Consider the following 22,443-nt stretch of genomic DNA (forward strand, 5'->3'; position numbering starts at 1 on the left):
TATCTCCATAGTCCAGGAGTCCGGCTGAAGGTATAGTCCGGCTATCCGAACACCTCCTAATCCAGGACTCCCTCAGTAGCCCCTGAACCAGGCTTCAATGATGACGAGTCCGACGCGCAGATTGTCTTCGGCATTGCAAGGCGGGTTCCCCCTCCAAGTACTTCATAGAAGATTCTGAACACAAAGATAGTGTCCGGCTCTGTAAAATAAGTTTCCACATATTGCCATAGAGAGAATAATATTTACGCCAATCTAATATGCTGACGCATTCCGTAGCGTGACACACCACGGCCAAGCCTTTATCCGAGTCATTTTATTATCCCACCTTAGCGCGTCATGCGAGGCGCTTTCCTTGGCACGTCTTGTTAAAGCAGAGATCGTGTCCCCTTATCCCGGGATTCTCATAAATATGGGCATGGGTAACCCAACCGCTTCTAGGACTCCTAGATTATAGGCAAGTCCAAACGGACACGGAGAGGACGCTTGATATTCACCCTCTTTATAAAGGGGACAAGGCTTTTATTTTTCCCTCCCGTGCTCAATCGAACCCTTCCCCCACCTCAAGCTCAAACGCCCGAAGTTCAGGTCAGGCGCTCCGAACCTTCAGTCATGTCCGGATCTAGCCTTCAAGGCCGATCGATGCCTTCCTCCGTCACGAAAGAAGACATCAAGAAGTTGAGGGAGGCCAGATATCTGACCGCCGAGATTTTGCATCGGCTGCCTCCCCGAGGGCAGGCCGTCCCCACCCCTGAACCCAACGAGAACGTTGTGTTCATTTCCCACTTCCTCCGAGGTCTAGGCCTTGCCCTGGATCCTTTCGTCAGGGGTTTGATGTTTTACTACGGGCTAGATTTTCATGATCTAGCTCCGGACTCCTTTCTTCATATCACGACATTTATTGTCGTGTGCGAGGCCTTCCTCCGGGTTACCCCTCACTTTGGCCTATGGCTCAAGACCTTTGAAGTGAAGCCAAAGATGGTCGAGGGGCAACATGCAGCGTGTGGAGGTGCCTCAATACGCAAGATGATGGGAGCTCCATGGCCCAAAGGTTCCATCCCAGAGGTGTCTGAATTGTGGCAACAGGAGTGGTTCTACATCACGGCTCCTAGAAGTGCCAAGTGGGCGGCCCCCCTGTTTTCTGCTCGGGCCCTCCACCACAGCTGATGTCATGGATCAGCAGAGGTCTGAGCTGGGGTCCAGTCAAGGACGTGCCTATACTGCAAGGCCGCATTCGAGATCTCTTCAATGGAGATTTCAGTTTGGTTGCGGTAATACAGGTTATGCTGGTTCGTCAAGTCCAGCCTTGCAAACGCCAGCCTCTTTGCCTGTGGGAGTTCAATCCTGAGGGACCGCGTGCCATTCAAAATTTTCTCAGCCTGACGCACGAGGAGATGTACAAGTCATTCTTCGGACCTCATGTGGAGTGTCCGGAAATCACCGAGGACGTGTGCCTGAGTAGTAACCGCACCGCCGAACAGGTAAGGCATCTTCCGGCCGAATATACTATCTCTACTTTGTTACGAAGTTATTTCTGAGATTTTGCTTTTTGACCAGGACTGGCTAACAAAGGCGAAGTTGATTCGGTGTTCGGCCCCCCTCCCTGAGGGTTTGGAAAATTCGGTATTGGAAAAGATGCTCCAGACCGCACCTTGCCCGGAGCCCTTGAAGGAAGATATTGTGGAGGATAATGCAGGCGGACGCGGGCCCCCAACGCTGCCCATTCTAGCCGAGGGAGCGAGCGTCTCCATGAGGGAAGGCGACCAGAAGAGGAAAAGGACTGCGCCCGGGGATTCGGAAGCCGAAGCTTCCAAACGGGAGAAGAAGTCTCCCACAGAGGGTCCTACCTTGGGAGGCGTTGTTGCCGCACAAAGTCCGGAGGGGGATCAATTCTCCCACGAGTCGTAAGTGACCCGAAATACTTTTAATAGTACAGATATGCCATCTTTTTCTTCTGAGAAAATAACCACCGCATATATTTTTGCAGTTCGGGCCTTAGCCCCTCTCAAATGAGCTCATCTTCGGGGGATCTTCTTCCAGAGATGATGGAGAGCGAAACGCCTCCTCCGGACTCCTCCGCTCCAGAAGCGGGCGACCCTGAAATGTCGTCGCGGAGGGCCTCTCCGAGTCCGGTGAGGCCAGAAGATAATCCCATTGACCCCCGAAGCTCCCAGTGTCCGGCTCCCGAAGAGAGCAGACAAAAGAGTCCGGCCCCGTCTAGTGTGCGATCGGATGTTCTGAGGGAGTTGGTGGGGCGAGCGGCCATCTCAGATGAACACCGTGTGATGATGAATACGGTGATGGAGAGAATATCGTCCGCTGAAAGCGGATTGCATGAAGCTTTTATGAGTCTACTGACAGGCTTTGAGGTACGTAAAAGAATGTATGATAATCCTGCACATGCTAGGTGTGCCCTGTGTAGATAGTAGCCCCTGAGACTTTGGTTGTCGTCGGAAACGACGACGAACAGAGGATCATATTCCTAGGAAATAACCATACTGCCTCTATGTGCAGGTGATGGAAGCTCCGGTGGCTAGCCGGACTAGCGAGTTTGCCCATTTAGAACGGCAGTTGGATGCGGCAGACGCCGACATCGAGCTTGTTAACAAAAGGCTTGACGAAGCACAGGGTAAGTGTCAATATCTGGTAAACGCCACATAGGAAGAGTAGCATGATGCCAGTATCTTTAATATGTTGTGACTGCAGATGGAGCTGCCACTGTTGAAGCCTTGCGGGCAGAACTTGCGCGAGCCAAGGAACAAGCGAGGTTGGGTAATGCGGCTGCTGTGAAGGTGGCCGAAGAGTTGCAAGCCGAGAAGGCCGCGCATGGCGAGACCCGAGACAAGATGGCCAAGATGGCTATAGAATTAAAAGCCGCCGCCGACCGTTGCTGGGTTCTTGAAAAGGAAAACAAAGCGAAGGCATCGGACCTTGAGAAGGCTGCTGCGACGAAAAAGGATCTCCGCTCTGCTATGAGGGCAAAGAAGGAGGAGCTGCGGGAAGCCGGGGATATTGTAGCTGGGAAATCCTTTATGTCGCGAAGGAAATTCGGAGATCCACGGTATGCCCCTCTGGACCGGCTGTGGAGTTCGGAGGATGTGTATATGGATTTGGCGGCGAGCGCTGCCGATGCGGCCAAGTACTTCCAGGGTCAGACGGACCATGGAGTAGACCAGCTGTTTTGGAGACAATTCCATTCTCCCGAGCGTCCACTTTCATTGACTGACCAATTAGCCGAATGGGCCGAACTAAAGAGATTGTCCGGACTCTCTATGAGGTCTGTTGTGGATCAGCTATGGCCGGGAAGGTCAAAACCGAATAGCTATTTCAGCTTGGTGCAGCAGGTCCTTGACGTGGTGCCGCGCATTAATGCGATGAGGAGGTCAGCGTGCATAGAGGGCGCACGGATGGCCTTTGCCCGTGTTAAGGCATATTGGGCGGAGATGGATGCTACCAATGTTGCAGCGCGGGATTCGGCTATAGGTCGAAAGGCTGTCGAGCACTACTTTGAAGAAGTTCTTGAGGGTGCCCGTTTGATAGAGACCCAGTGCTCAAAAAATATCATGTTTGAGTGATATGTAATCTCATTGTAAGCGAAATGCTTTTATAAATTTTTATAAGGCTATTTTTATACTTTTGCCTAAAAGTAATATGATGCCTCCTGGGCGGCCGTTTATGTATACATGTGTATAACCTGAAAGATTGCAGCCATCGGCTTCAACCCTCACGCATATAATGCGGAGGTGCTCGCAAAAACACGCATTCACACTTAACCCAACGTCTTGGTCCTATTAAGGAGGTGATAGCGGAGCGAGCGAGGCAACCGGACTATAATGCTTTAGCACTTTCACTTAGCCATAGGAGTTTGACAGTGGGGCTACTAGATAGCCCCTGGTGGCTCCGCACTCTCCCGATCTCGGGGTGCGTACATGCCTGGCCGGGAAACGGCCCTTCGTTAAAGCGGAGGAATTCTAACATTCCCAAAGGTCATCGAGTGGTTGACCAGTCTCACGCTATATCATGACAGTCAGTTTTCGGCTTTCTCTACTGAGGTGCTCGTCCGGATGAACCAGGGCACAATCGTAGTAGTTCTCCTGGTGCTACCTTAGCCGGCAAGGCGGAACGTAAGGCACCAAAACACAGGAGCCGGGCAAACCCAACATTTGACCAAAGACAATGATTCGGAGCTGATGCATATAGGGCCAAACTCGCGACGCAGAACACTCCCTAAGGTATTCGGTCTTTGTGGTATAAACCGGGCCTAAATAGTGGCCTTTGTAAGAAGCCCCGTGTGTCCAGGTACGTGCATTGTTTTGGCGTGGCCACATGCCAAGACGTCAGCATCCTTCTCAACGGTGGATATGTATCAACAAGAGACAGTAAAAAAGGTTTACGCAGGGTCTTAATCTAAAAAGATCCTTGGAGCGGGTCCCTGCTGCACGTCTGTGCCTGTGTCTCCGTTGTGCCGTATCCTGGACGTGTGTAGCACGATGATCGTCTGTAAAAGAGAGGAAGTTAAGTGAAAACGTTGTCGTGCAAAAGGATAGTTTTTAAAGAAACCATGTATAATTCAAGATGATAAGAAATTGCCACTTGTCTGCGCGCGTTGAGCCCCTTGTATTGACAAATAGGGGTGTGACCACTTATTTCTGTATAAATAGCGGCGCCGGACTTGATTAGTTGTATCTGAGGTCTTGACGACCTATTGGGTGCTTTCGCTTGTCCGGGCGCCTTTAGTGTGCGGCGGCCAAGGCAGCCTCACTCTCTTCGGCACGCAGAGATCGCTTGATATTTTCGTGCATTGTAATGATGCCACGTGGACCGAGCATCTTGAGTGTGAGGGAGGCGTAGTGTGGTATTGCATTAAAGCGAGCGAAAGCTTCGCGTCCGAGCAGTGCTTGATGGCCACTTTGAAATGGAGCGATATGGAAAGTTAAATGCTCGCGGCGGAAGTTATCGGGGGAGCCGAATGTAACTTGTAGTAGGAGGGAGCCCGTACAATGAGCCCCTGGGCCTGGCGTTACTCCTTTAAAGGTAGTATTGCTATGGCGAATTTGTGTTGGGTCTAACCCCATCCCGCGGATTGCATCCTGATATATTAGGTTTAGGCTACTGCCGTCGTCCATCAAGACCCTTGTGAAGTGATATCCGCCAATTACTGGGTCTAATACCAGGGCAGCCCATCCTGCGTGTCGGATACTTGCTGAGTAATCGCGATGGTCGAAAGTGATCGGTTGAGATGACCACTGGTAGGATTTCGTGGTGACAGGCACTTGGGTATACTTTCCTGGGAGTGCCGCATTGTTTTTTCCCTTGATTACGTGTAACACGTTTACTGTTTTGACTTCTGGTGGAAATTGCTTTTGTTCCCCCGTGTCTTGCTTGGGGGGCTCGTCCTCGTCTTCACTTGGTGTATCCTCCCCCTTGTGTACGGCGTTGAGCTTGCCGGACTGCTTGAAGACCCAACATTCTCTGTGGGTATGATTAGCAGGTTTACCAGGGGTACTATGAATCTGACATACTTGGTCCAGAATTTTGTTGAGGCTGGACAATTCATCCCTGGTGCCTTTAGGGGGCGGCTTTTGTCCTGGCCGAGAGCTTTTGAATCCGGCATTTACTGCCGTGCCCTTCGTGATGTCTTCTTTATTCTGGCGTTTGTTATTGCTGTTGCGCCGTGATTTCACGTTTCCATCTCTAACTTCAGATGTACTAGGGTCGCTAGTGCTGCATCTGGCTAGCCAGCTATCCTTTCCCGCGCAAAAGCGGGTCATGAGGTTTGTTAATGCAGCCATCGTTCTCGGCTTATTTTGGCCGAGGTGTCTAGCGAGCCATTCGTCACGGACGCTATGCTTGAAAGCTGCTAAGGCTTCGGCGTCCGGACAGTCGACAATCTGGTTCTTTTTTAGTAAGAAACCTGTTCCAAAGCTTTCGGGCTGACTCTCCGGGCTGTTGAGTTATATGACTCAAATCGTCCGCATTTGGAGGTCGGACATAAGTCCCTTGAAAATTTGCCCGAAAGGCATCTTCGAGCTCTTCCCAACTTCCAATGGAGCTTTCGGGGAGGCCTTTGAGCCAGTGACGAGCTGGCCCTTTGAGCTTGAGGGGTAGGTACTTGATGGCGTGGAGATCATCTCCTCGAGCCATATGGATATGAAGGATGTAGTTCTCAATCCAGACCCCAGGGTCTGTTGTTCCGTCGTATGCCTCTATGTTTATGGGCTTGAATCCCTCTAGAAATTCGTGGTCCAGTACCTCATCGGTGAAACATAGGGGGTGTGCGGCACCCCTGTAGCTGGGTGTACCGCATTGTTCGGATGTTTTTTGTGTTGCATTGTATGCTGGGGCGTGCTTGCGTGGTCCATAGATGGATCTTGTTGCACCGTTCTTTGGGTGCGAGCCCTCGCATTGGTTGCGTGTTGTATGGTGAGCGGCGTTGTATGCTGCTCTGTGTTGGTAGAGGGGTCGTCTATCCGACCAGGTGGCTGCTTTGATATTTGGTTGTGGGGGGTCTGAGGTCTCCTCATCGAATTCGGGTAGCAGCTTCCGCTTTGGGTAGCTCTTGTAGGGGCGATTGTCGCCGTACCTTGCTGTTGTGTTGAGTATTTTACTCCATCTAATTTGGAGTGTGTCTTGCGCGGCCTTGAGCCTTTGCTTCTGCTTTTTCAGACTCCTCGCGGTGGCAACAAGCCTTTAACGGGCAGTCTGCTGCTCCGGGTGCCTGTCCGGCGTTATGTCGTCCGGACCATTATCCTTGATAGGATTTGTTTGTTCGGTTTGATTATCCGGATTGCCGTTGTCCGGCAGCGGTTCGCCCTGCTCCAGCGCTGGGTCTGTGTGACCGCTATTTCTGTCGAGGCGGGATTTGGGGCGGTGCTTGCATCGCTGCTTTGACTGCTTTTCGAGGGAACAAGCCTTCGGTGCGTCCTTTCGCTCCTCGTTGTCATCTTTTGGTGCGTCCACCATGTATACGTCATATGACGAGGTGGCGTTCCAGGGCCCAATAGGCGCTGGTTCTTCATCGTCTCCTTCATCGGCGTCCATACCGTCGATGTCTTCGGAGTCGAGGTCGAGCATGTCGGTTAAATCGTCGACGGTGGCTACAAATTGGGTGGTGGGTGGGCTTTGAATTTCTTCATCGTCCGTATCCCAATCTCGCTGACCGTAGTCCGGCCAGGGCTCTCCTGATAAAGAGAGAGACTTTAGTGATTTCATAATATCACCGAAGGGCAAGTGCTGAAAAATGTCCGCGGTAGTAAACTCCATGATCGGCGCCCAATCAGATTCGATCGGCAGAGGCACGAATGGTTCGGAGTCCGGAGAGGAGTCCAGCTCCTTGGAGTCACGAGTCTCGCAGAGTACGGGGCTGGTGTTCGGCTCAATCGCCGTTGGGGTCATAGCCCCCGAGGTGGCGTCCAACCGCCCATCCTCGATTGGCGCAGTTGGCTCCGAATTAAGGGTCGGAGCCGATGCGGGTGCGGCCTCTAGGGCACTGTTCGGCGGCGGAGCTAGATCATGCTCGTCGTGACAGTGCGGCACGCTCGGCAGTGGCTCAAATCCGTCGAAGATCAAGTCCCCGCGGATGTCAGCCGTGTAATTTAAACTTCCAAATCTGACCTGACGGCCAGGGGCATAGCTTTCGATCTGCTCCAGACGGCCAAGCGAATTGGCCCGCAATGCGAAGCCGCCGAAGACGAAGATCTGTCCGGGGAGGAAGGTCTCACCCTGGACTGCATCGCTGTTGATGATCGTAGGAGCCATCGAGCCTGACAGCGACGACACAGAGGAACTCTCAATGAAAGCACCAATGTCGGTGTCAAAACCGGTGGATCTCGGGTAGGGGGTCCCGAATTGTGCGTCTAGGCCGGATGGTAACAGGAGGCAAGGGACACGAAGTTTTACCCAGGTTTGGGCCCTCTCGATGGAGGTAAAACCCTACGTCCTGCTTGATTAATATTGATGATATGGGTAGTATAAGAGTAGATCTACCACAAGATCGAAAAGGCTAAACCCTAGAAGCTAGCCTATGGTATGATTGTTGATGTGTACGTCGTCCTACGGACTAAAACCCTCCGGTTTATATAGACACCGGAGAGGGTTAGGGTTACACAAAGTCGGTTACAATGGTAGGAGATCTTCATATCCGTATCGCCAAGCTTGCCTTCCACGCCAAGGAAAGTCCCTTCCGGACACGGGACGGAGTCTTCAATCTTGTATCTCCATAGTCCAGGAGTCCGGCTGAAGGTATAGTCCGACTATCCGAACACCCCCTAATCCAGGACTCCCTCAATTATATTTATAAAACTTTTCATGATTATGGTTACCCCTTTTCTGAACATTACTCTTTTAATGTGGAAACAATTTATAGTATTCGAGTCTCTTATGATACTCCCACTATTCCGAATGAGAAGAATCTTGCTTATGTGGAGAGTAGTAAATTTTCTATGCTTGTAGATCATGAAAAGAATGCTTTAGGTACTAGTTATATTGTTGAATTCATTCATGATGCTACTGAAAATTATTATGAGGGAGGAATATATGCTTGTAGGAATTGCAATAATATGAAGTTTCCTCTCTATGTGCTTAAAATTTTGAAGTTATGCTTGTTTCGCCCTCCTACGCTAGTTGATTATTGTTACCATAAGTTGTTTAATCACAAAATCCCTATGCATAGGAAGAGGGTTAGACTTAGATGTGCTATTCATATTCTTCATGATGCTCTCTTTATGTTACAATTCTTATCTTTTATGTGAGCATCGTTGAAATCATCATGCCTAGCTAGGGGCGTTAAACGGTAGCGCTTGTTGGGAGGCAACCCAATTTTATTTTTGTTCCTTATTTTTTGCTCCTGTTTAGTAATAAATAATTCATCTAGACTCTATTTAGATGTGGTTTTATGTGTTTAATTAGTGTTTATGCCAAGTAGAACCGTTGGGAAGACTTGGGGAAAGTCTTGTTGATCTTGCTGTAAAAAACAGAAACTTTAGCGCTCACGAGAATTACTGCCATTTTTATTGGAGAGCGCTATTTAGTTAATTATTTTTGCATATGATTAATAGATAAATTCATCAGGTCCAGCAATTTATTTGAGAATTTTATGAGTTCCATAAGTATACGTTTGATCCAGATTACTACAAACTATTCTGTTTTTGACAGATTCTGTTTTCTATGTGTTGCTTGCTTATTTTGATGAATCTATGGCTAGTAAAATAGTTTATAAACCATAGAGAAGTTGGAATACAGTAGGTTTAACACCAATATAAATAAAGAATGAGTTCATTACAGTACCTTGAAGTGGTGTTTTGTTTTCTTTCGCTAACGGAGCTCACGAGTTTTCTACTTTAAGTTTTGTGTTGTGAAGTTTTCAAGTTTTGGGTAAAGATTCGATGGACTATGGAACAAGGAGTGGTAAGAGCCTAAGCTTGGGGATGCCCAAGGCACACCAAGGTAATATTCAAGGACAACCAAAAGCCTAAGCTTGGGGATGCCCCGGAAGGCATCCCCTCTTTCGTCTTCATTCATCGGTAACTTTACTTGGAGCTATATTTTTATTCGCCACATGATATGTGTTTTGCTTGGAGCGTCATTTTATTTCATTATGTTTTGCTTGCTGTTTGAATAAAATACTAAGATCTGAAACTCTTAAATGTTAGAGAGTCTTCACATAGTTGCATAATTATTCGACTACTCATTGATCTTCACTTATATCTTTCAGAGTAGTTTGTCATTTGCTCTAGTGCTTCACTTATATCTTTCAGAGCATGGTGGTAGTTTTATTTTGAAGAAATATATGAACTCTCATGCTTCACTTAGATTATTTTGAGAGTCTTAAACAACATGGTAATTTGCTTAAAATCCTAATATGCTAGGTATTCAAGATTAGTAAAATTTTCTTATGAGTGTTTTGAATACTAAGAGAAGTTTGATGCTTGATGATTGTTTTGAGATATGGAGGTAATAATATCAAAGTCGTGCTAGTTGAGTAGTTGTGAAATTGAGAAATTCTTGTGTTGAAGTTTGCAAGTCCTATAGCGTGCACGTATGGTAAACGTTATATAACAAATTTGAAATATGAGGTGTTATTTGATTGTCTTCCTTATGAGTGGCGGTCGGGGACAAGCGATGGTCTTTTCCTACCAATCTATCCCCCTAGGAGCATGCGCGTAGTACCGAGGTTTTTGATGACTTGTAGATTTTTGCAATAAGTATGTGAGTTCTTTATGACTAATGTTGAGTCCATGGATTATACGCACTCTCACCCTTCCATCCTTGCTAGCCTCTTCGATACCGTGCATTTCCCTTTCTCACATTGAGAGTTGGTGCAAACTTCGCCGGTGCATCCAAACCCCGTGATATGATACGCTCTTTCACACATAAACCTCCTTATATCTTCCTAAAAACAGCCACCATACCTACCTATTATGGCATTTCCATAGCCATTCCGAGATATATTGCCATGCAACTTTTCACCGTTCCGTTTATTATGACACGCATTATCATTGTCATATTGCTTAGCATGATCATGTAGTTGACATAGTATTTGTGGCAAAGCCACCGTTCATAATTATTTCATACATGTCACTCTTGATTCATTGCATATCCCGGTACACCGTCGGAGGCATTCATATAGAGTCATACTTTGTTCTAGTATCGAGTTGTAATCATTGAGTTGTAAATAAATAGAAGTGTGATGATCATCATTATTAGAGCATTGTCCCAAGTGAGGAATAAAAAAGAGAAAGTCCATAAAAAAGAGAAGGCCCAAAAAAGCCATAAAAAAGAAAAGGCCCAAAAAATGAGAGAAAAAGAGAGAAGGGACAATGTTACTATCCTTTTACCACACTTGTGCTTCAAAGTAGCACCATTATCTTTATAGTAGAGAGTCTCTCATGTTATCACTTTCATATACTAGTGGGAATTTTTCATTATAGAACTTGGCTTGTATATTCCAACAATGGGCCTCCTCAAGTGCCCTAGGTCTTCGTGAGCAAGCAAGTTGGATGCACACCCACTTAGTTTTTTTGTTGAGCTTTCATACATTTATAGCTCTAGTGCATCCGTTGCATGGCAATCCCTACTCCTTACATTAACATCAATCGTGGGCATCTCCATAGCCCATTGATTAGCCTCGTTGATGTGAGACTTTCTCCCTTTTTGTCTTCTCCACATAACCCCCTCATTATTCTATTCCACCCATAGTGCTATATCCATGGCTCGTGCTCATGTATTGCGTGAAAGTTTATGGGTTTGAGATTACTAAAGTATGAAACAATTGCTTGGCTTGTCATCGGGGTTGTGCATGATGAGAGCATTCTTGTGTGACAAAAATCAAACATGACTAAACTATATGATTTTGTAGGGATGAACTTTCTTTGGCCATGTTATTTTGAGAAGACATAATTGCTTAGTTAGTATGCTTGAAGTATTATCATTTTTATGTCAATATGAACTTTTGTCTTGAATCCTTCAGATCTGAATATTCATACCACAATTAAGAAGAATCACATTGAAATTATGCCAAGTAGCACTCTGTTGGAAATATGCCCTAGAGGCAATAATAAATTAGTTATTATTATATTTCCTTGTTCATGATAATCGTTTATTATCCATGCTAGAATTGTATTGATAGGAAACTCAGATACATGTGTGGATACATAGACAACACCATGTCCCTAGTAAGCCTCTAGTTGACTAGCTCATTGATCAATAGATGGTTACGGTTTCCTGACCATGGACATTGGATGTCGTTGATAAGGGGATCACATCATTAGGAGAATGATGTGATGGACAAGACCCAATCCTAAGCCTAGCACAAGATCGTGTAGTTCGTATGCTAAAGCTTTTCTAATGTCAAGTATCATTTTCTTAGACCATGAGATTGCGCAGCTCCCGATACCGTAGGAATGCTTTGGGTGTACCAAACGTCACAACGTAACTGGGTGGCTATAAAGGTGCACTGCGGGTATCTCCGAAAGTGTCTGTTGGGTTGGCACGAATCGAGACTGGGATTTGTCACTCCGTGTAACGGGGAGGTATCTCTGGGCCCACTCGGTAGGACATCATCATAATGTGCACAATGTGACCAAGGAGTTGATCACGAGATGATGTGTTACGGAACGAGTAAAGAGACTTGCCGGTAATGAGATTGAATGAGGTATCGGGATACCGACGATCGAATCTCGGGCAAGTATCGTAACCGATAGACAAAGGGAATTGTATACGGGATTGATTGAATCCTTGACATCGTGGTTCATCCGATGAGATCATCATGGAGCATGTGGGAGCCAACATGGGTATCCAGATCCTGCTGTTGATTATTGACCGGAGAGTTGTCTCGGCCATGTCTGCATGACTCCCGAGCCCGTAGGGTCTACACACTTAAGGTTCGATGACACTAGGGTTATAGGGAAAGTATGTACGCGGTTACCGAATGTTGTTCGGAGTCCCGGATGAGATCCTAGACGTCACGGGGAGTTCCGAAATGGTCCGGAGGTAAAGATTTATATATGGGAAGTCCCGTTTTGGTCACCGAAAAAGTTTCGGGTGCTATCGGTAACGTACCGGGACCACCGGGAGGGTCCCGGGGGTCCATCGGGTGGAGCCACCAGCCCCAGAAGGCTGCATGGGCCAAGTGTGGGAGGGGACCAGCCCCAGGTAGGCTGGTGCGCCCCCCCCCCCCCACCAAGGCCCAAGGCGCATGGAGAGTGGGAAGGGGGCAAACCCTAGGTCCAGATGGGCCTTAAGGCCCACCCTAGGGTGCCCCCTCTCTTTCCCCCCTTGGCCGCACCCTAGATGGGTTTTGGGGGCTACCGCCACCCCTAGGGATGGAACCCTAGATGGGGGCGCAGCCCCTCCCCTTCCCCTATATATATTGGGGGTTTTTGGGCTGCCAGACATAGGAGATCATCTCCCTCTTGGCGCAGCCCTACCTCTCTCCCTCCTCGTCTCTCATAGTGCTTGGCGAAGCCCTGCTAGAGTCCCGCGCTCCTCCACCACCACCACGCCGTCGTGCTGCTGCTGGACGGAGTCTTCCCCAACCTCTCCCTCTCTCCTTGCTGGATCAAGGCATGGGAGACGTCACCGGGCTGCACGTGTGTTGAACGCGGAGGCGCCGTTGTTCGGCGCTTAGATCGGAATTGACCGCAATCTGAATCGCCACGAATACGACTACCTCATCCGCGTTCTTGCAACGCTTCCGCTTAGCGATCTACAAGGGTATGTAGATGCACTCCCCTTCCCCTCGTTGCTAGATTACTCCATAGATTGATCTTGGTGATGCGTAGAAAATTTTAAATTTCTGCTACGATCCCCTACGGTGGCATCATGAGCTAGGTCTATGCGTAGTTTCTATGCACGAGTAGAACACAAGTTGTTGTGGGCGTCGATTTTGTCAATTTACTTGCCGTTACTAGTCTTATCTTGATTCGGCGGCATCGTGGGATGAAGCGGCCCGGACCGACCTTACACGTACTCTTACGTGAGACAGGTTCCACCGACTGACATGCACTAGTTGCATAAAGTGGATAGCGGGTGTCTGTCTCTCCCACTTTAGTCGGATCGGATTCGATGAAAAGGGTCCTTATGAAGGGTAAATAGAAATTGGCATATCACGTTGTGGTTTTGGCATAGGTAAGAAACGTTCTTGCTAAGAAACCTATATCAGCCACGTAAAAATTTGCAACAACAATTAGAGGATGTCTAACTTGTTTTTGTAGCATATGCCGTGTGATGTGATATGGCCAAAAGGATGTGATGAATGATATATGTGATGTATGAGATTGATCATAATCTTGTAATAGGAATCACGACTTGCATGTCGATGAGTATGACAACCGGCAGGAGCCATAGGAGTTGTCTTAATTTTTTTATGACCTGCGTGTCAACATAAACATCATGTAATTACTTTACTTTATTGCTAAACCGTTAGCCATAGTAGTAGAAGTAATAGATGACGAGACAACTTCATGAAGACACGATGATGGAGATCATGATGATGGAGATCATGGTGTCATGCCGGTGACGATGATGATCATGGCGCCCCGAAGATGGAGATCAAAAGGAGCAAAATGATATTGGCCATATCCTGTCACTATTTGATTACATGTGATGTTTATCATGTTTTACATCTTATTTGCTTAGAACGACGGTAGCTTAAATAAGATGATCCCTCGCAATAATTTCAAGAAAGTGTTCCCCCTAACTGTGCACCGTTGCGAAGGTTCGTTGTTTCGAAGCACCACGTGATGATCGGGTGTGATAGATTCTAACGTTCGAGTGCAATGGGTGTAAGCCAGATTTACACACGCAATACACTTAGGTTGACTTGACAAGCCTAGCATGTACAGGCATGGCCTCGGAACACGGAAGACCGAAAGGTTGAACATGAGTCGTATAGAAGATACGATCAACATGAAGATGTTCACCGATGATGACTAGTCCATCTCACGTGATGATCGTACACGGCCTAGTTGACTCGGATCATGTATCACTTAGATGACTAGAGGGATGCCTATCTGAGTGGGAGTTCATTAAATAATCAGATGAACTTAATTATCATGAACATAGTCAAAAGGATTTTGTAAATTATGTCGTAGCTTACGCTTTAGTTCTACTATTTTAGATATGTTCCTAGAGAAAATTTAGTTGAAAGTTGATAGTAGCAATTATGCGGACTGGGTCTGTAAACTGAGGATTGTCTTCATTCCTGCGCAGAAGGATTATGTCCTTAATGCACCGCTCAGTGAGCTGAACCTCGAGCGTCGGTTGTGGATGTTACGAACATCTGACATACACGTTTTGATGACTACATGATAGTTCAGTACGTAATGCTAAATGGTTTAGAATCGAGGCACCAAAGATGTTTTTGAAACATCGCAGAACATATGAGATGTTCCAGGGACTGAAATTGGGATTTCAGGCTAGTGCCCATGTCAAGAGGTATGAGACCTCTGACAAGTTTCCTAAGCCTGTAAACTAAGGAAAAAAGCTCAATCGTTGAGCATGTGCTCAGATTGTATGAGTACTACAATCACTTGAATCAAGTGGGGGTTGATCTTCCAGATGAGATAGTGATGGTTCTCCAAAGTCACTGCCACTAAGCTACTAGAGCTTCGTGATGAACTATAACATATCAAGGATAGATATGATGATCCTTGAGCTATTCGCGACACCGCGAAAGTAGAAATCAAATAGGAGCATCAATTGTTGATGGTTAGTAAAACCACTAGTTTCAAGAAGGGCAAGGGCAAGAAAGGGATACTTCATGAAACGACAAATCAGTTGCTGCTCTAGTGAAGAAACCCAAAGCTGAACCCAAGCCCGAGACTAAGTGCTTCTGTAATAAGGGGAATGGTCACTGAAGCAGAACCAGCCTAGATACTTGGTAGATGAGAAGGCTGGCAAGGTTGACAGAAGTATGTATTGGACATACATTATATTAGATGTGTACTTTACTAGTACTCCTAGTAGCAGCAGGGTATTAGATACCGGTTCGGTTGCTAAGTGTTAGTAACTCGAAATAAAAGGCTACAGAATAAACGGAGACTAGCCAAAGGTGAGACGACGATATGTGTTGGAAGTGTTTCCAAGGTTGATGTGATCAAGCATCGCACGCCCCGTCTACCATCGGGATTGGTGTTAAACCTAAATAATTGTTATTTGGTGTTTGCGTTGAGCATAGACATGATTGGATTATGTTTATCGCAATACGGTTATTCATTTAAGGAGAATAATGGTTACTCTGTTTATTTGAATAATACCTTCAATGGTCTTGCACCTAAAATGAACGGTTTATTGAATCCCGATCGTAGTGATACACATGTTCATGCCAAAAGATATAAGATAGTAATGATAGTACCACATACTTGTGGCACTGTAATTTGAGTCATAATGGTATAAAACGCATGAAGAAGCTCCATGTTGATGGATATTTGGACTCACTTGAGACATGCGAACCATGCCTATTGGTATATATGCATGAAGAAACTCCATACAGATGGATCGTTTGGGCTCACTTGATTTTGAATCACTTGAGACATGCAAATAATACCACATGGGCAAGATGACTGAAAGGCCTCATTTTCAGTAAGATGGAACAAGAAAGCAACTTGTTGGAAGTAATACATCTTGATGTGTGCAGTCCAATGAGTGCTGAGGCATATAGTGGATATCGTTATGTTCTTACTTCACAGATGATTTGAGTAGATGCTAAGTATATTTACTTGATGAATCACGAGTCTGAATTATTGAAAGGTTCAAGTAATTTCAGGGTAAAGTTGAAAGATCGTCGTGACAAGAGGATAAAATATCTATGATATGATCATAGAGATGAATATTTGAATTACGAGTCTGGCACACAGTTAAGACATTGTGGAAATTGTTTCACAACTAATACCTCCTGGAACACCATAGTGTGATGGTGTGTCCGAACATCATAACTGCACCCTATTGGATATGGTGCATACCATGATGTCTCTTATCGAATTACCACTATAGTTTATGGGTTAGGCATTAGAGACAACCACATTCACTTTAAATAGGGCACCACACAATTCCGTTTGAGTCGACACCGTATGAACTATGGTTTAGAGAAACCTAAGTTGTTGTTTCTTAAAAGGTTTGGGGCTGCGATGCTTATGTGAAAAAGTTTCAGGCTGATAAGCTCGAACCCAAAGCGGATAAATGCATCTTCATAGGACACCCCAAACAGTTGGGTATACCTCCTGTCTCAGATCCGAAAGCAATAGGGATTGTTTCTAGAAACGAGTCCTTTCTCGAGGAAAAGTTTCTCTCAAAAGAATTGAGTGGGAGGATGGTAGAGACTTGATGAGGTTATTGAACTGTCACTTCAACTAGTGTGTAGCAGGGCACAGGGAGTTGTTCCTGTGGCACCTACACCAATTGAAATGGAAGCTTATGATAGTGATCATGAAACTTCGGATCAAGTCACTACCAAACCTCGTAGGACAACAAGGATGCGTACTACTTCAGAGTGGTACGTAATCCTGTCTTGGAAGTCATGTTGCTAGACAACAATGAACCTACGAGCTATGGAGAAGCGATGGTGGGCCCGGATTCCGACGAATGGCTCGAGGCCATAAAATTCGAGAAAGGATCCATGTATAAAACAAAGTATAGACTTTGTAAGAACTACTTGATGGTCGTAAGGCTGTTGGGTGTAGATGGATTTTAAAAGGAAGACAGACAATCATGGTAAGTGTCACCATTAAGAAAGCTCGACTTGTCGTTAAGATGTTTCCCGACAAGTTCAAGGAGTTGACTACGATGAGACTTTCTCACTCGTAGTGATGCTAAGAGTCTGTTGGAATTATTTTAGCAGTTACTGCATTATTTATGGAATCTTGCAGATAGGATGTCAAAACATTGTTTCCTCGATGATTTTCTTGAGGAAAGGTTGTATGTGATACAAACAGAAGGTTTTGTCAATCCTGAAAGATGCTAACAAGTATGCAAAGCTCCAGCAATCCTTCTAAGGACTGGAGTAAGCATCTCGGAGTTGGAATGTACACTTTGATGAGATGATCAAAGATTTTGGGTTTATACAAAGTTTACGAGAAACTTGTATTTCCAAAGAAGTGAGTGGGAGCACTATAGAATTTTTGATAAGTATATGTTGTTAACATATTGTTGATCAGAAATGATGTAGAATTTCTGGAAAGCATGCAGGGTTATTTGAAAAGTGTTTTCCAATGGAAAATCTGGATTAAGCTACTTGAACATTGAGCATCAAGATCTATAAGGATAGATCAAAAAACGCTTAATAGTACTTTCGAATGAATACATACCGTGACAAGATTTTGAAGGAGTTCAAAATAGATTAGCAAAGAAGGAGTTCTTGGCTGTGTTACAAGGTGTGAGCATTGAGTAAGACTCAAGACCTGACCACGGCAGAAGAGAGAGAAAGGACGAAGGTCGTCCCCTATGTTTTAGACGTAGGCTCTACAGTATGCTATGCTGTGTACTGCACCTGAAGTGTGCCTTGCCATGAGTTAGTGAAGGGGTACAAGAGTGATCCAGGAATGGATCACATGACAGCGGTCAAACTTATCCTTAGTAACTAGTGGACTAAGGAATTTTCTCGATTATGGAGGTGGTAAAAGAGTACATCGTAAAGGGTTACGTCGATGCAAACTTTGACACTAATCCGGATGACTCTGAGTAGTAAACCGGATTCGTATAGTAGAACAGTTATTTGGAATGGCTCCAAGTAGAGCGTGGTAGCTGCATCTACAAGATGACACAGAGATTTGTAAAGCACACACGGATCTGAAAGGTTCAGACCCGTTGACTATAACATCTCTCACAAGCATAACATGATCAAACCCAGAACTCATTGAGTGTTAATCACATGGTAATGTGAACTAGATTATTGACTTTAGTAAACTCTTTGGGTGTTAGTCACATGGGGATGTGACCTTGAGTGTTAATCACATAGCGATGCAAACTGGATTATTGACTCTAGTGCAAGTGGGAGACTGTTGGAAATATGCCCTAGAGGCAATAATAAATTAGTTATTATTATATTTCCTTGTTCATGATAATCGTTTATTATCCATGCTAGAATTGTATTGATAGGAAACTCATATACATGTGTGTATACATAGACAACACCATGTCCCTAGTAAGCCTCTAGTTGACTAGCTCGTTGATCAATAGATGGTTACGGTTTCCTGACCATGGACATTGGATGTCGTTGATAACGGGATCACATCATTAGGAGAATGATGTGATGGACAAGACCCAATCCTAAGCCTAGCACAAGATCATGTAGTTCGTATGCTAAAGCTTTTCTAATGTCAAGTATCATTTCCTTAGACCATGAGATTGCGCAGCTCCCGATACCGTAGGAATGCTTTGGGTGTACCAAACGTCACAACGTAACTGGGTCGCTATAAAGGTGCACTGCGGGTATCTCCGAAAGTGTCTGTTGGGTTGGCACGAATCGAGACTGGGATTTGTCACTCCGTGTAACGGGGAGGTATCTCTGGGCCCACTCGGCAGGACATCATCATAATGTGCACAATGTAACCAAGGAGTTGATCACAGGATCATGTGTTACGGAACGAGTAAAGAGACTTGCCGGTAACGAGATTGAACGAGGTATCGGGATACCGACGATCGAATCTCGGGCAAGTATCGTAACCGATAGACAAAGGGAATTGTATACGGGATTGATTGAATCCTTGACATCGTGGTTCATCCGATGAGATCATCATGGAGCATGTGGGAGCCAACATGGGTATCCAGATCCTGCTGTTGATTATTGACCGGAGAGTTGTCTCGGCCATGTCTGCATGACTCCCGAGCCCGTAGGGTCTACACACTTAAGGTTCATGACGCTAGGGTTATAGGTAAAGTATGTACGCGGTTACCGAATGTTGTTCGGAGTCCCGGATGAGATCTCGGACATCACGAGGAGTTCCGGAATGGTCCGGAGGTAAAGATTTATATATGGGAAGTCCCGTTTTGGTCACCGGAAAAGTTTTGGATGCTATCGGTAACGTACCGGGACCACCGGGAGGGTCCCGGGGGTCCACCAGGTGGGACCACCAGCCCCAGAAGGCTGCGTGGGCCAAGTGTGGGAGGGGACCAGCCCCAGGTAGGCTGGTGCGCCCCCCACCAAGGCCCAAGGCGCGTGGAGAGTGGGAAGGGGGCAAACCCTAGGTCCAGATGGGCCTTAAGGCCCACCCTAGGGCGCCCCCCTCTCTTTCCCCCCTTGGCCGCACCCTAGATGGGTTTTGGGGGCTGCCGCCACCCCTAGGGATGGAACCCTAGATGGGGGCGCAGCCCCTCCCCTTCCCCTATATATATTGGGGGGTTTTGGGCTGCCAGACATAGGAGATCATCTCCCTCTTGGCGCAGCCCTACCTCTCTCCCTCCTCGTCTCTCGTAGTGCTTGGCGAAGCCCTGCTAGAGTCCCGCGCTCCTCCACCACCACCACGCCGTCGTGCTGCTGCTGGACGGAGTCTTCCCCAACCTCTCCCTCTCTCCTTGCTGGATCAAGGCATGGGAGACGTCACCGGGCTGCACGTGTGTTGAACGCGGAGGCGCCGTTGTTCGGCGCTTAGATCGGAATCGACCGCGATCTGAATCGCCACGAGTACGACTACCTCATCTGCGTTATTGCAACGCTTCCGCTTAGCAATCTACAAGGGTATGTAGATGCACTCCCCTTCACCTCGTTGCTAGATTACTCCATAGATTGATCTTGGTGATGCGTAGAAAATTTTAAATTTCTGCTACGATCCCCTATGCATCAAAAATTCTGTTTTTATCATTTACCTACTCGAGGACGAGCAGGAACTAAGCTTGGGGATGCTTGATACGTCTCCAACGTATCTATAATTTTTGATTGCTCCATGCTATGTTATCTACTGTTTTGGGCAATATTGGGCTTTATTATCCACTTTTATATTATTTTTGGGACTAACCTATTAACCGGAGGCCCAGCCCAGAATTGATGTTTTTTTGCCTATTTCAGTGTTTTGAAGAAAAGGAATATCAAACGGAGTCGAAACGAAACGGAATCAACTGGAGAAATTATTTTTGGAAGGAAAGCTACCAGATGGACTTGGACCCCACGTCAGGAGCCAAGGGAGGTGCTCACGAGGGTGGGGGGCGCGCCCCCCTGCCTCATGGGCCCCCTGAAGCTCCACCGATGTACTTCTTGCACCCATATATACTCACGTACCCTAAAACTTCCAGAACAGAGAATAGATCGGGAGTTCCGCCGCCAGAAGCCTCCGTAGCCACCGAAAGCCAATCTAGACCCGTTCCGGCACCCTGCCGGAGGGGGCAATCCTTCTACGGTGGCCATCTTCATCATCCCGGTGCTCTCCATGACGAGGAGGGAGTAGTTCTCCCTCGGGGCTGAGGGTATGTTCTAGTAGCTATGTGTTTGATCTCTCTCTCTCTCTCGTGTTCTTGAGGTGATACGATCTTGATGTATCGCGAACTTTGCTATTATAGTTGGATCTTATGTTTCTCCCCCCCTCTACTCTCTTGTAATGTATTGAGTTTCCCCTTTGGAGTTATCTTATCGGATTGAGTCTTTAAAGATTTTAGAACACTTGATGTATGTCTTGCCGTGCGTATCTGTGGTGACAATGGGATACCACGTGATTCACTTGATGTATGTTTTGGTGATCAACTTGCGGGTTCCGCCCATGAACCTATGCATAGGGGTTGGCACATGTTTTCGTCGTGATTCTCCGATAGAAACTTTGGGGCACTCTTTGAGGTCCTTTGTGTTGGTTGAATAGATGGATCTGAGATTGTGTGATGCATATCGTATAATCATGCCCACGGATACTTGAGGTGACATTGGAGTATTTAGGTGACATTAGGGTTTTGGTTGATTTGTGTCTTAAGGTGTTATTCTAGTACGAACTCTAGGGCTGTTTGTGACACTTATAGGAATAGCCCAACGGATTGATTGGAAAGAATAACTTTGAGGTGGTTTCGTACCCTACCATAATCTCTTCGTTCGTTCTCCGCTATTAGTGACTTTGGAGTGACTCTTTGTTGCATGTTGAGGGATAATTATATGATCCAATTATGTTATTATTGTTGAGAGGACTTGCACTAGTGAAAGTATGAACCCTAGGCCTTGTTTCCTAGCATTGCAATACTATTTATGCTCACTTTTATCACTTGCTGCCTTGCTGTTTTTATTAATTCAGATTACAAATACCTTTATCTACTATCCATATACCACTTGTTTCACCATCTCTTCGCCGAACTAGTGCACCTATACAATTTACCATTGTATTGGGTGTGTTGGGGACACAAGAGACTCTTTGTTATTTGGTTGCAGGGTTACTTGAGAGAGACCATCTTCATCCTACGCCTCCTACGGATTGATAAATCTTAGGTCATCCACTTGAGAGAAATTCGCTACTGTCCTACAAACCTCTGCACTTGGAGGCCCAACAACGTCTACAAGAAGAAGGTTGTGTAGTAGACATCACTCCTGCTCTCCTGGTTCAAGGGACTATCGTCGAGAAGAAATTCTTTGTCTCGATCTGCAGGCGTAGATGGTGCGGCGATGTCTACGGACGCCGCTAACCTCCTTGGAGGGCGTTGTAACGGTGGCGGCCCCGTCGAGCTCCGAGGAAAACCTCAGGTTTGGCTTGCCAGACTGGATGGTGGTGGCATGTGGCATCATCTACCTTCTTGGAGGCACTGTTTTGAAGCTCATATCTGCCGGAGAGATTGTGAAAGTGTAGCGGCATTGGATCACCGCGTAGACTCACAGGGAAGGGGCGTTTACTCTGGGGGAAGCCCTGGATCTGGGTATCCCGGATCGGATAATGGTAGCGTATGGCGTCACACCCCCTCTAGGGGGCATCTTTCTCGGAGCAAGTGCTGGCTAGAGGGGTCCAGAGGTAGAGCAGCATCGTATCCACAGTGTCGACCCCAGCAGGTCTG

The sequence above is a fragment of the Triticum urartu genome, chromosome 5A (assembly GCF_056163025.1).
Source record: "Triticum urartu cultivar PI428250 chromosome 5A, HENAU_Tu73, whole genome shotgun sequence".
In the NCBI taxonomy this organism is placed as follows: domain Eukaryota; kingdom Viridiplantae; phylum Streptophyta; class Magnoliopsida; order Poales; family Poaceae; genus Triticum; species Triticum urartu.